This window comes from Dipodomys spectabilis, unplaced genomic scaffold (genome assembly GCF_019054845.1).
Source record: "Dipodomys spectabilis isolate Male_0828 unplaced genomic scaffold, ASM1905484v1 ptg000086l, whole genome shotgun sequence".
Classification (NCBI taxonomy): domain Eukaryota; kingdom Metazoa; phylum Chordata; class Mammalia; order Rodentia; family Heteromyidae; genus Dipodomys; species Dipodomys spectabilis.
Genome location: NW_024870763.1, coordinates 1,676,524 through 1,692,016, shown reverse-complemented (window position 1 = coordinate 1,692,016; position 15,493 = coordinate 1,676,524). Strand labels below are relative to the sequence as shown.

The 15,493-nt window shown below is 35.2% G+C and overlaps 1 non-coding gene across 1 annotated transcript; it reads left to right on the top strand.

The window, feature by feature from the left end:
• The first annotated feature begins 13,524 nt into the window (after nt 1-13,524).
• LOC122111709 lies at nt 13,525-13,631 on the top strand. The gene has a single exon (XR_006148037.1). It is a non-coding gene; the product is annotated as a U6 spliceosomal RNA (small nuclear RNA).
• The last annotated feature ends 1,862 nt before the right edge of the window (nt 13,632-15,493 follow it).

Genomic DNA, 15,493 nt, shown 5'->3' with positions numbered 1-15,493 from the left:
GGTAGATCAGTAATTTTGACCAAAAACAGGCTCAGGGTCAGTGCCCAGCCCCAGAGGTCAAGCCCTAGGACAAACAAAACAACAAAAACAAAATGAAAAAAAACCCTGAAACCCAGCATATTTCTCATTGTATACAGAGGTACGTAATCGAGGAAATTACTACGAATTTTACAACTTTGGTGTGGGTGGGGTGAGAAGGAGGACTGCTTGGGGAGGTGTGAGGAGGCTGAGAAGGGATGTGAAGGGTAAACAAAGGAGGAGGCTGCAATGCTTGATAAGAAATGTACTCATGATCTTGCCCATGTAATTGTAACCCCTCTGTAAAGTATTTTCACAATAAAAAAAGAAATTTCTTCCTGTGTTATGTATAGGTAGAAGAAAAAAGATGTCTCACAATAATTCTCTTCATACCATGTCACACCAAAATCTCAAAATATTGCTCTTTTTCTAAATTTATAAATTACTATCACCCATTTCTTGGCAACTCTTTCTAGATTATTCACATTATCACGTTATACATGAACTGTTGGAATTATCTATTAACTAAGTCCTAATTATAACTCCCTTGAAAGAATATTCTAGACAAATAGAATGACAGAATCATTTGTGAATTTGTAAATTAAAACTTCTACTTAAAAAGAAATTTGTAATATTCTGTAGAATATGAAATTACAAACAAAATATTTATTTTGAATCTAAATTCTCATTTAGCCAGGTCTACAATGTGCTACATTAGATATCTTTTCTATTTCTCCAGGCTTAAGCTTTTGTAATCCTTCATCATTTCTTTGGAATCCAACAGAATGATGCTTACTTTTTCAAATTTTTGGTTCGGAGTCATGAGCTATTTGCATCTAGTAATATTCTGTTATGAAGAGAGCATGTAAAACATGACTGAGGATGATATATGAGTTGCATTTAAATAGGAAATGACTTCTCAAAACATAATGACAAAATTATCCCAAACTTCCAACTGTGAATTCCTTTCTTGTCCTTTGGTTTGTTTTATTGAGCAAAATTATAGTACCTAGCCCAAGGAAAGTATCACTATGCAATCCACTCTCTAATCTCCTGTCCTTATCTGAGTGCTAGAATTGCAAGTTTGTATCACATTGCCGTGCCATAGGTTGTTGGTTCATTTAATCTAGAAACATACTAGTAATTGTGAACTTCTCCAATTTTTTTTCCTCTAGACTGACTGGTCAAACTTTTGATGTACAATTTTCAAAGATGTCCTAACATTTGACATAGGATATGAACATTTTCAGATGCACCTGCAGGGGTCTCTGATTCATTCCTCGATGGATCCCATCCCTTTAGTAATGATTACTTGACTCTCTTACTATCTCTGGTCCCTACCTATATAACATTCTCAAGCTTTTGGGGGGAAAGTTCACTTGTTAGATACATTAAAAACAATAGCAAGAAAGAAAAAGCAAGTTGTGTCCCTATCTTGGGGTACATTTCACTTAACATCATCTTATATGTCCATATGTACATGGATAATGTTTTATAAAACATTTAAATTACATATTTTCTCACTACGAAGTTATCTCTGAAACACATTACCTCATGTCCAAAGATGTGCTTGTGCTATTTCAATGAAGCCAGAAAATGTTCATTTTACCTGGGGCAGCATCATAGATTGTTACTGGAAGTAAGTGGAAGGAACTGTTACTGCAAGTGGAAACTGATCCTAAGAGAGGAATTAAACATAGAGAAATGACAAAGTTCAAGTTAATTTGTGCTGTCCTTTTTTACTATACAAGAAAATAATCCAAGGCCTGAAGGAAACTCTGTCCCTGATCTTTTGTTGTGTGTCCTTTATTCATATAAACTTGTCTGTAAACTTCCAGTTGAGAATATAACAAAAGGAAACAATATGCCATTTGAAGGCAAGCATAGAATAAAAGAAAATAACTTTTTTTAAAAGAGTCCTACTGCAAAGAAAGAAAGACATGCAGGTTTTAAAGTGTCCTATGCACGGATATTCCTCTCCTGAGATGATTCTCCTATTGCAGGAGTCAGTTATCCATTTCTTTAGTCTGGTCCTGAGTCCTCCATAGCAATAAGGGTTCCAAAAATCAGGATCCAGAGAGCATGATCAGCAAAAGGAGCTTCTTCTCAAACCAGTGCTTTAAGGATGGTCCCAAAGATATATGTGGGTTTTTTCATTTTCTTGTTTGTTTGTTTAGTTTGTGCTGGTTCTGGGCCTTGAATACAGAGGGTGGACACTGTCCCTGTACAGTTGTCTTTCCTGCACACCTGTCCCTTAACCTAGTACTCTACTGTTTGAGCCAAAACTCCACTTCTGGCTTTTTTAATGTTTAATTACAGATAAGAGTTTGACAGACTCTCCTGCCTGGGTTGACTTTGAACTGAGACAGTAAGAAAGCCAAATGACATCAACTGTATGGCCTTCTCTTAAACAAGAAATATTAGATGAAGTTTATAATAAAGCTAATATTTGATAATTTTTAAAAGAAGATAATATGTCCATCAAAGAAGCCATAACTTAAATAACTCAGCAAAAGTAGGTGTACTGAATCAGTTTGCAATTATTTTTTCGGTTTGGGAAGATTACTATTGACTTCGTTGTTCCTTTTGGGGATACTCAAAGTCCTATTTGCAGTTTTTTGTTGGTCATGGGGCTTTATCTCTGATCCTGGGCTCTGTCCCTCAGCTCTTCAGCTCAAGTTGAGCGCTCTGCCACTTTAGGTACAGCACCACTTCGGGATTTCTGGTGGTTAATTAAAGATAAGGGTCTCACGGACTTTCCTGACCAGGCTGTCTTTGAACCACAATCCTCTAGTCTCATCTTCCTGAGTAGCTATTATTACAGGTGTGAGCCACCAGCATCCGGCTTATATTTTCATTGATGTGCACTTAATGACACTATGTAGACAAAGAATGGATATTTCAATCAATAATGACATTACAGCTTTTCAGAAAAATTGAGGTAGCAATAAATATATCCTCCTTTATCATGTTGTTATATTAATGATTCATGTGTTTTGGGACTCTTACATTAGCATCCTCTGGTGTCTGTTTATGTGGACTTAGTATCAGAAATTGTTCATAGAGAAATATAAAAGACTAAGATTTTTAGAAAGCAAAGGAAGTAAGGTATGAAAGAATAGAATAGAAGGATATACAATTTATCACACAGAGATTAAGAACTAGCATAAGTGACTAGAATGCTAAAGGCAATGAGGAATAAGCATAGTTGATAACTAGTTCTTCAATAACCAAAAATGGTTCCCTAGAACAGTTTGTGGTATAACTTAGTTATTCTTATCATTTATTCACTCCATGGGGAGGTATTCCTTCTCTTCTATCAAAGCTATTAATTATCCTATGCCTTTTTGATGCCGTGTCTTACCAAAAAGTTTTCCAAATCTCACATAGACTACCCTTCTCATTGTGATTAGCAGTGACCACTCAAAATCCTGGAATCTTTGAATTTCCAGGATTAATCTTCACCTGATATCTAATCACATTCTTGGCATTAATTGCCATGACCTATTAACAGAACATTTTTTTGTTTTTTTGGTTTTGTTTTTTTGGGGTCCAGTCGTGGGGCCTCAAATCTGGGCCTGGGCACTGTCTCTCAGTTCTTCAGCTCACGGCTAGCACTCTACCACTTTTGCCACAGCGACACTACGGACTGTTTTCTTTTTGCTTATGTTGTGCTAAGGAATCGAACCCAGGGCCTCATGTGTGCAAGGCAAGCACTCTACTACTGAGGCACCTTCACTGCCCTTTAAAAAATACTATTCTAATATAGGTAAAATAAATGAATTACAGAATATTGCTAGGTATCAGTTGGAGTGAGTAATTGTGTATTCCAAGTATGGGTTATTTATTTTGCATTTACTAACTAAATGATTTTTTGCCAGTCTTTGGGCTTGAACTCAGTTGCAGGGAACTTTTCCTGAGCTTTTTTTTTTGGCTGAAGGCTAACACTTTACCACTTGAGGCACAGCTCAAATTTCAGTTTTTTTTTCTATTTATGTGGGACCGAGGAATTGAACCTAGGGTTTGAGTCATGGAAAGCAATAACTGTTCCATTTAGCCACATTCCCAAAGCCCTAAATAACTTTCTTACTTTTTTATATTAATACGTTTTCTTATTGTGAAAATACCGTACAGAGGGGTTACAATTACATGAGGAAGGTAAAGAGTACATTTCTTAGCAAGCATTGTTGACTCCTCCTTTCCCTTACCATCCCTGCCCACTGATTCCCCATCCCTCTGCCACCAAAGTTGTAAAGTTCGTTTTTCAACATAACATCTTATACATCTCATTGTGGCAATGGGACTTGGTTAAGATGGCATTACTTTTTCATTCCATTACTATGTATTATAATTTAGGCCAGGTGGTAGAAAAGGAAGTGGAAAACAATACTAAGTCCAGTAAAGCTGACATTCCTATCACATCACTAAGGAAGTACAGTGTTAAGGCCTGCTGGACTCATAAAGCTGTCGCATGTGACATTATTATGTAAAACGTTATTGACCATCATCTCCGACATCCCTAATGTTCTGTTTCCACTTTCAAGGTCACGAGCCAAATATCTAAGTCTTTTTATTGATAGGGTGTGTTTTCTAGGAAGGAAGAAGGAGGATGTGGAATGTGAAGAAATGCTCACCCTCTCTAGCCATAAAAGAAATGCAAATCAAAAAAACATTGAGATACCACCTCACTCCAGTTAGAATGGCAAAAATCAAGAACTCTAACAACAACAGATGCTGGAGGGGATGTGGACAGAAGGGAACCTTACTTCATTGTTGGTGGGAATGTAAACTTGTTCAACCACTTTGGAAAGCAGTATGGAGTTTCCTCAAAAGACTTCTCATAGAGCTCCCTTATGACCCAGCAATCACACTTTTGGGCATTTACCCAAATGTTTACAAACAAGACCACACTGAAGCTACCAGAACCACTTTGTTTATTGCAGCATTATTTACCATAGCTAAGATATGGAACCAGCCCAGATGCCCCTCAGTAGATGAATGGATCAAGAAAATGTAGTAAATATACACAATGGAATTCTATGCCTCCATCAGAAAGAATGACATTGCCCCATTTGTTAGGAAATGGATAAACTTGGAAAAAATTATATTAAGTGAAGAAAGCCAGGCCCAAAGAAACATAGGTCCCATGGTTTCCCTTATTTGCAATATCTAGCATATGTATGAGTCAAGCAGAAAAGGTCAGATAATGTGTTGTTAGGAAAATGAACCCTTAGATATGTATTTTAATGTTTTTTTTCTTTCAAGCATTTGTTTCTAACGCATTTATAAGATTATTTCTTTGTTGCTTTGTATGTCTCTCCCCCTCAGTATAACCCCTGCTTTCACTATATTTGATGTCAGTATAACTTGTAGAGGAGGTGGGGAAAAACAAGCCGTTTAAGGATACGGGTGGACCTGTTGCAACAATGAGAAATACAAGTTGTCATGTCGAAAATGAGCTTTACAAAGTTGGTGTGGGAGGGGGGAGGCGGGGAGGATTGGGTGGGATGGGGGGAGGCTGGGAAGGGATGTGAAGGATAAACAAAGGAGAAGGCTGCAATGCTTCATAAGAAATGTACGCATTATCCTGCCCTTGTAATTGTAACCCCTCTGTACAGTGTGTTCAGAAAAAATAAAATAAAATAAAAAATAGAGGATTTTTATATTTTTTATTGTTTACACTAAACAAATACACTTTTCTTCTTTCCAAGCCTGACTTTGAAAAAGTTAGACCATCACAATTATTTTATATACAAAAGTTTACTGCTTTGGCTTAGGTGTTTTCCTGCCTTTGGGTGTTGTTCTTTATTAATTTGGTAATTACATAGAAAAAACAAGACAAAGCCATTATGCTTATGTTGAATTATTCAAAGTCAAGCTGTCTTCAAACACAGTTTTCTGTTCCCTTCTTTACTGCTAATTAAAGTTTAATTAATGCTCTTTAGTGATAAAAAAGTGATACTTTAAGGTATATTCTCATTGAAACTGATTAAAACAGGAGTGTCTGCGATTGCATTTTAAATTTTTTTCATGTATTTTCCTTGGCTATTTTCATTATTGCCTTTGTTCCGGTCTTCTAATCAGGAACAGAGGGTTACACAAAAAGATCTTCCTAAGATATAGGATGTTATGCAGAAAAAATTAGATGTGTAATTAAATATTTTCATCTCTTAAGAGACTAAGAATCTCAGAAGACATTTTGCTATTACTGGCCTATTTCAGATGACTTAAATGTTTTGGTTCTTAAACTAAGTGAAATACATGTAAAATGTTACAGTTTTTACAAACAATGATTATGGCTTATACTTTTCTGCTGCAATGAGTTGAAACTTCTGACAAGATTGGAGGGCATATCGATTTCAGGGGAGAAGTGTTAATGTTAGAATGCCAAGAGAGATTCCTAAAACAGCACTGCCTATCACATATCTGTTAGTTATACTTATGGCATATAAGTGTATAAACCTACAAATATGATTTGAATAAGAAATGTGTGATTTACACAATTCATTCAATAACAACTAAAACACGAAAACACTTCTACCTATTTATATAAACTAGTATATCTAGTGAGGATTTAAAACTTTTTAGAATATATATTTTAACATTTATTTCAAAGTACTGTTTATTTTTAACGGTTTATTTTTAATTGTTGTCAGTTTGGGGGCTTGAAATCTGGACCTGGACACTATCCCTCAGTTCTTCAGCTCAAGATTAGTGCTCTACCACTTGAGCCACTCCAGTTTTCATTTATCTCATTGGAGATAATATACTCACAGACTTTCCTGCCTAGGCTGCCCTTGAGCCATGATTCTCAGCTCTCAACCTCCTTAGTAGCTAGGGTTAAAAGCATGAGCAACTATATCCATTAATATCTGCATATAACATTTCTTTTTAGTGAGAATAGTCAAAAACTTATCTTCTCGCTGTGATGAAATATATATTCTTAACTATGATCACTTTTATTCTTGTAGTATAAAATTAATATATTAACTTTTAGTTATAATATATATATATTAATATATATTATTTATTATATATTAATTATATTAATATATTAACTTTTAGTCATGGAAGTCTGCTAATTAAAGTTATATAAAACGTTAATTGTAAAGCTAAAGAAATTCATGGTTCTATTTCTTGTTTTAAGTAAACAAGAAATTGGCCAATTGACTTGAACAATTCATCCCCAAAATCATACACCAGCATCAAACATGATTCATTTCAGGGATGCAAATTTGGTTCAATATAACCAAATAATCTGGTATAATTCATCACATCACAAACAGCAAGGATAAGAACCACATGGTTATCTCAATAGTTGCAGAAGAAACATTTGACAAGATCCAACATCCCTTTGTGATGAGGGTTCTGGAAAAATTAGGAATCCAGAGAACATTCCTCAATAGAATAAAGGCTGTATGTGACAAAAACCTATAGCCAGCATAAAATTTAATGGTGAAAAACTAAAGCCATTTCCTCTTAACTCAGGCACAAGACACGGATGTCTACTCTCTCCACTTCTCTTCAATTTAGTATTAGAATGACTAGCTACAGCAACAAGAAAATAGGCAAATATAAAAATGATCCAAATAGGGAAACATGAAATAAAACTCTTCCTCTTTGCAGATGACATTAGCTTGTTTTTAATGAATACCACAGTCTCCACTCCCAAATAACTCAAGCTGATTCTAAACTTTGGCAATGTAACATGGTATAAAATTAACCCTCAAAATTTCAATGGCTTTTCTCTATGCCAACAATGAGAAAAGTGTGGCTGAAATCAGGAAAGCAACTCCATTTGTAATAGCCCCACAACAATAAAATACCTAGGAATTAACTTAACCAAAGAAGCTAAGGATCTCTGTGATGAAAATTTTAAAAACTTGAAAAAGGAAATCAAAACATAAATTCGATAGTGGAAAAATCTCCCATGTTCCTGGATTGGAAGGATAAACATCGTGAAAATGGCAATACTTCCCAAGGCTATCTACTAATTCAATGCAATACCTATTGATATTCCTACCAGATGCTTCAAGGAAATAGAAGACGCAATGCAAAAATTCATACGGAAAAATTAAAGGACCCAAATAGCAAAAACAATCCTTAATAGAAAGAACAGTGCTGGAAGAATATCAATACCAAATTTCAAACTCTACTACAAAGCTATAATATTCAAAACAACTTGTTACGGGCACAAGAACTGACCTCAGGACCAATGGAATAGAATTGAAAACCCAGAAATGAATCCACAGACCTATAACACTGTAATCTTCAATGAAGAAGCTAAAAACTATAATGGAAGAAAGACAGCCTCTTCAGTAAATGGTGCTTGCAAAATTGGTAAATTACTTGTAGAAAACGAAATCTATATCCTTATATATCACCCTGCACCAGAATCATCTCCAAATTGATCAAATACCTCGGAGTCAAAGCAGACACTCTGAAAACTTTAAAGAATGGAGTAAGAGAAACCCTAGGTTTCCTTTGCATAGACCAATATTTTCTTTAAAGATACCCAGAAACAGAACAAAACAAAGAAAGGATGGACAAATGGGATTGCAATAAATTGCATAACTTCTGCATGTCAAACACATAGCTAGCAAGATCAATAGAAAGCCCATGGATTGGGAGATTTTCACTAGCCATACAAAGAACAAGGGCCTCATATCTAAAGTATACCTGGATCTCAAAAACATTAAATCCCCCAACAACAAATCCTCAAAGAAACAACTTCCCAATAAATCAGTGGACTAAAGACTTAAAGAGAAACTTCTGTGAATAGGAAAGAAGGATGGCCAGTAGACACATGAAGAAACGCACAACCTTCTTAGCCAGAAAAGAAATGCAAATCAAAACCACATCGTGATACCTCCTCACCCAGGATACAATGGCTATAATCAAGATCTCTAATAACAACAGATGCTGGAAGGGATGAGGACAGAAGGGAACCTTACTGCATTGTTGGTGGGAGTGTAAACTTGTTCAGCCACTTTGGAAATTAGTATGGAGGCTTCTCAAAGACTTTACATAGAGCTATCCAATGACTCAGCCATCAGACTTTTGGGCATTTACCCAAGAGATCACAAACAAAACCATACTAAAGCTACCATCATAACAATGTTTATTGCAGCATTATTTACCATAGCTAAGATATTGAATCAAACAAGATGCCCCTCAGTAGATGAATGGATCAAGAAAATGTGGACTATATACCCAATGGAATTCTATGCTTCCATCAGAAATAATGACATTGCCACATTTGTTAGGAAACACAAAGAATCAGAAAAAGTATATTAGATGAAGTAATCCGAGCCCAAAGAAACATAGTTGCCTTGGTTTCCCTTACTTGCAATCCCTAGTATATGTCTGAGACAAGCGGAAACATTCAGATAAGTTGATGTTTGGCGAAATGTACCCCAAAGTAAGGATTCAAATGTTTTTCTTTCTTATGATTGTTTCTAACAAATTTATAAGATGATTTCTTTCTTGCTTTGTATGTCCCTTCCACAAGGTATAACCCCTGATTTCACTGTATTTTATGTTGGTATAATTTGTGAAGGGGAAGGGAAAAAACAAATGTGGATTCATTGCAGCAATGAGATGTACAAGATTTATGTTGAAAAACGAACTTTACAACTTTGGCTGGGGGGGGGATTAAAGGAGAGGGGGAGTGGGGAATGGGAAGGAATGGGAAGGGGAAACAAAGGAGGAGGCAAAAAAGCTTGATGAGAAATATACTCATTCCCTTGCACATGTAATTGGACCCACTGTTTACTATATTTTCACAATAAAAATTATCTGAAAAAATTGTATGAATGGATAGTGCATATGATTTTATTTTTCATTACAAACATAGAATGTAGTAAAAATTTTCATAGCAATTACACTGCACTAGGTTGAGGTCAGATTCAAATGTAAATAATATACTGTGTTCATGTACAGAATTTGAGCATCAAAAATTTTAATATGCCTGTGGTCCTAAAACCAATACCTTACTGATATTGTGTGACAAATACAATTTCCTATAAGTACAGAAATTTTCCTTGTATCTTTTTAATACATATTTTTATTGTAAATGTCCTGTGCACAGGGTTTAGAGTTACATAAATAAGGTAATGAGTACATTTCTTACTGAGCATTTTTATCCTCTCCTTGTTTTTTCCCATATCGTCCCTTCCCTCCACACCCCCCATCCCTTCCCTCCACCCCCCCGCATCTGATAGAATGTCTTGTACATCTCATTGTTACAATGGGTCACCTTGTATACATTCCTTGTATCTTAAATGAAGAAATGCTGGCTTGATTTATGCTGATTCTACTTGTATAGATACACCTAAAATCACTCGCCAAGTCCAAGAGCATATAAATCATATGCACATCACTTTTTTTCATTTTGTTATAATTGTGTTATACACATTTATTGACAGGTTACAAATTATTCTCAAATTTTAATGCATTAAAATACTTTCTTTTTTTCTTATTTTCTTAGCTAGGAAATCAGCAAGACCTCAGTAAGTATTCCTCACATAGGACTTTTCAAATGGGTTGGTGAAATGTTGAGCTGAGCTCCCATCTTCTGAGGACTCACACTTCTGCTTAGGAATTGATGCTGGCTGTTGGAAAAGAGCTCAAGGAAGAACGTCATTTAAAGACTTATAACTTTATTCTGCATCAGGGTATTTTCTTGCTACTTTGTTTGTTGAGAGTGTCTACAAGACCAAGCATTCCCTGGGGAGCAGGGAGATGCCATATGAGGTTTTCTTACTGAGATTTCTGAGTGACTTTCTATCACTTGTACTGCATTTTGCAAATCAAATCTGTCAAAACCGTTTTAAGAGATAAGAGGAGTGGTAAAAGAACTTATAGAGATAAATACTTCTTCAACATATTTGGTTCCAAGCATTCTGTCTAAGGCATATTCAACAACTAGTGAAACTTGTGTTGTCTGTAGCTATGTGTCATTCTCTATGTGTGCATTTATACATGTGTATAGGTATGTGTGTATTTTTGTGTACAGTAACATGCATGTCTACATATAGATGGGCATATACACACATATATTCATATACAAATAAATATACATATATAAATATATGTGCATATATATATATATATATCAGTTGTTCATTGATTCAATCTATAGTTCCCAGCATATTGCCATTCTCACAAAGTGTACATGGTAAACTGCTCTGAGGATATTTGTTCTATGATAGGCATCTTTTGTACTCACTTCCCCCATTAACCTTGTTTTTCATCCCTGAATATCTTCTGTCTACTTTCCATAGGTTAGCATTGTTTTCATTATATGTATTCACTGATAATAGAAGAAAAAATTTGTTTGTAAAAGAAAAAGAACTTTTAGGTCAGAGGTTAAAAGTATCCTAACGTCTCAATGATTCTTATGAGATAAAATTTGTAATAGTAGTAAAAGTGAAAAGGAATTCCTAGATCTGTTGTTTTGCCATTTAGAATAGGAAAGAATAACATCATGTCACTGTAATAACTCTTAAAGAATGCAAGGGTAACTGATGGTCGCTATCATGTTTCCACAACACCAGTGGATTCTGAAGGATAACAGTAGACCAGCAGAAATTCTAATTACCAGATATGGAGCATGAAAGAAAAAGAGAGGAAATGAGACAGTGAAAGAGAAAGAGAAATATCACAATACTGTAAGTGCATAACAGATAAACCAGAGCTGTATGGGAATATTCATACTGCTATCTTTAGACTCTACATCTACATTTGGAGGTATTTGATGTATGATAACCCATCAACATGAAATATAAAGTTATTTTGATAAAAATAAAAATGATTCAGAAGAAATTATAAATGCAAAAACAATCTTCACAGAAGCAAATTCTCAGAAATATTTCATCACTTTGAAAAGGATAAAGTGGCTGAAGTTAGTAGTATGACAATTCACAAAGACATAAAAAGATATTAATATATTTCATTATATATCCCAAAGAAGAAAGCAATTATTGTTTAGATGATTTTTTAAAACACAGTCTCTCAGGTGTTGGGAAGGTGGCTCAGTGGTAGAGTGCCTGCCTTGCGTGCACTGGGTTTGATTCCTCAGCATGACATAAGCAGAAAAAGATGGAAGAGTGTTGTGGCTCAAGTGGTAGCGCTAGCTTGGAGCTGAGGGAGAGCACCTAGGACCCAGAGTTCAAGCCCCATGACCAGAAAAATCAAAATATAAAACAAAACACAGTCTCTCACTTTTGTGGCCTCAACTCTGTAATACCACTGCTTCAGCCTAGGGCTAAGGTTTTAGGTGTGGATATTTATCAACACTCCTGATTCAGACTCTACTTAATCATTTTTTAAATAAATATTTTGTTCTTAATTTTCCTCTTTGTAAATTCACATGCTCTATAAAAAATGGTTTGGCCATCCCAGTAACCTTCTCAATGTACCTCCTAATGACGACTTTCAAAAAGTTGTATTATACTACAAGGAAAACAATGCTATAAATAAGGAAAACCAATAACAAAATATTAATGATTAAAATAAAAACTAAAATAATTATCAGTGTTTTCAGTATTTGAAGGGTATTACCTATTACATTTTACTATTTTCTCATATCCCTGTACATTTAAAACAGGTTAAGGTTATGATATTCAACAAGAGGTTTTTAGGTTATGAGTAATCTTTAAAGTTACCCACTAAGATTACTATTTAAGTCTCATCTAATCATTTGTATATGTCTTATATCATCATTTGTTCCTCGCTAACATATAAAATAAGGAAGCGAGGGGCTGGGAAGGTAGCTCAGTGATAGAGAGCTTGCCTTGCATGCTTGAGGCCCTGGGTTCGATTCCTCAGCACCACATAAGCAAAAAAAAAAGCCAGAAGTGGCGCTGTGGCTCAAGTGGTAGAGTGTTAGCCTTGAGCTGAAGAGCTGAGGGAGAGCGCCCAGGCCCATAGTTCAGGTCCCCGACCGGACCCCAAAAAATTTTAAAACATAAAATAAAATAAGGAAGCCCTATAGTTTTAACAGAAACTTTGTAGTTAATCAAGTCTTAACTCTTTATATTCTGCTTCTTTACACAAAGACTTGGCAATTTCTCATTAGTAATGTTCATATAAACTCTGAAATATACATACATAGTAGCATATGTCTGTTACCACAAATCTTAAATACTTTAACGAAAAGTTTTATTACCTGCCAAACAATCCTTGTTTTAGCATATATAAGCAAATTCCCAAAATATATTTAAACCATTAAAACTTTTAACTAAACTTAACACTTGCTACAGTGTTCATAATGACAGGTGCCTTGTATAGAATAATTGAATTCCTCCTCCTACACATCTCTTGAACAATAAATATCTGGAATTATTTTGTTTTTGACCTGTCCATCTTGATTTTATTCTTAAATGTGTGCTTATGTAAGAAGTATATGGCTCTAAAATTTCATGAAAATTCTTTTAAACTTACTTTTTGTTGAATTGTCTAGTTTAAGAAAATCAATTACACTTTATTTATAAAACATGTTCTATGTTCCATTCAGCATCACCTACTCTAACATTGGAACGATACAGAGAAGATTTGAATGGCCCTTGTGCAAGGATGGCAGGCAAATTCCTGTACCGTTCCTTACTTTTACAACAACAGATGCTGGAGGGGATGTGGCCACAAGTTAACTGTACTACACTCTTGGTGGGAGTGTCAACTTGTTCAACCACTTTGGAAAGTAGTATGGAGGTTCCTCAAAAGACTTCACATAGAACTCCCCTAAGACACAGCAATCCCACTTTTGGGCATTTACCCAAAAGATCACAAACAAGACGGTACTAAAACTACCATCACAATTATATTTATTGCAGCATTGTTTAAGATAGCTAAGATATAGGACCAACCCTGATGCCCCTCATCAGATAAATAGATCAAGAAAATATGCTATTTATACCAATGAAATTCTATGCCTCCATGAGAAAGTATGGCATCACCCAATTTGTTAGAAAATGGAAAGACTTTGAAAAAAATTATTAAGTGATGTAAGCCAAGTCCAAAGAAACATAGGTCACAGGGTTTCCCTAATTTTTAATAACAAATATATCTGGGATAAGCAGAAAAGGTCAAAATCTATGCACATATGACCAGATAAGATGTTGTTAAGGGAAATGAACCCCCAAATAGGAACACAACTGTTTTTTCTTTCTTGCTTGCTATTGTTCTAACGTACTTATAACAGGCTATGTGATTTTTTTTGTTTCTTTATATGTTTCTCCCCCATGCTATAACCCCTGTTTTCACTGTATTTGAATTTGGTGTGCCACCTCTTGTACATACGCTCCTGTAATTTGGGGAGGGGAAGGAAAAAAACAAAATGCTGAAATAGGGATTCAGGTTGACCCATTGTAACACTATGTTGAAAACTGAACTTTACAATTTAGGCAGGGGAAGTGGGGAGGGGAGTGTACTTGTAGAGGTGGGCGGGAAAGGACGGTAGAGGGAAAATAAAGGAGGAGGCAAAAAAGCTTGTTAGGAAATGTACTCATTACTTGCTCATGTAAATGTGACCTCTCTGTACAGTATTTTTAAAATAAAAAACATATGAAAATGTTCTGAGATGAAAGAGTTTATTTCCTTTATTTTACTCATATAATATGGCTAACAAAGAAATTAATGCAAAACACTGATATGAAGGTATTTTGAATGAATGTGTATGTGTGCACGTGCACGTGTTCTCATGCACTTGCATGTATGTTGGTGTGCTCACAGTTTGAAAAAAGGGCGTCAAAGTCTTGCTAGGCCTGCTCTCTAGATTGGTGAGCTACTATATGAGCTACATCTCCATTCCTGGCCCTTTGCTAACATTAAAATTTTTGAAAAATAATCTCATGAATTTATTTTGTCCTGATTGGCTTCCACTGTTATCCACAGATCTCTGGATCCTGAGTAAATATGCCAAGTAGTTAGGATTACAGGTGTGACCAACCAGCAAAAGGCTTTCAGAATAATTTTAAAAGTGGAAGAAAGTTTACTTCACGGTGGCTTGTTTTATCATCTCCTACTTATAAAGCATTTTGGAGTGATTATTTGTGATTTTTTTTTCGTTTTTTGGATTCTTAAGAAAGTGATGATATTTAAAAATTTAGTACTTTTTAAAATGGAACCTGGAAAAATGGGACAGAATATATTTGTCTCTCTTATAAGCTCAGCTCTGTGCATGATAACCCAATGTCACCAACACAGTCTGTGTTGAAGACAAAATGTAACAGAAAACAATCACCATGGCCAATAATTGCTATGGTATTATTTCTTGGACAATATGAACATTGAATAGAGAGTGTAAGAGAATGGAGAGATTTTACCTACCTTTTGTGTATTGCTGAAAGACTTTTGGAAACTTTGACTCATTTCCTTCCTCACAGTGTGTGCTTGGGCCATGCACTTATTGCCTTTAATTACAATTTTCCCAACACTAAAATGGCAATAACATTAGCATTATAGAAAATGTTAT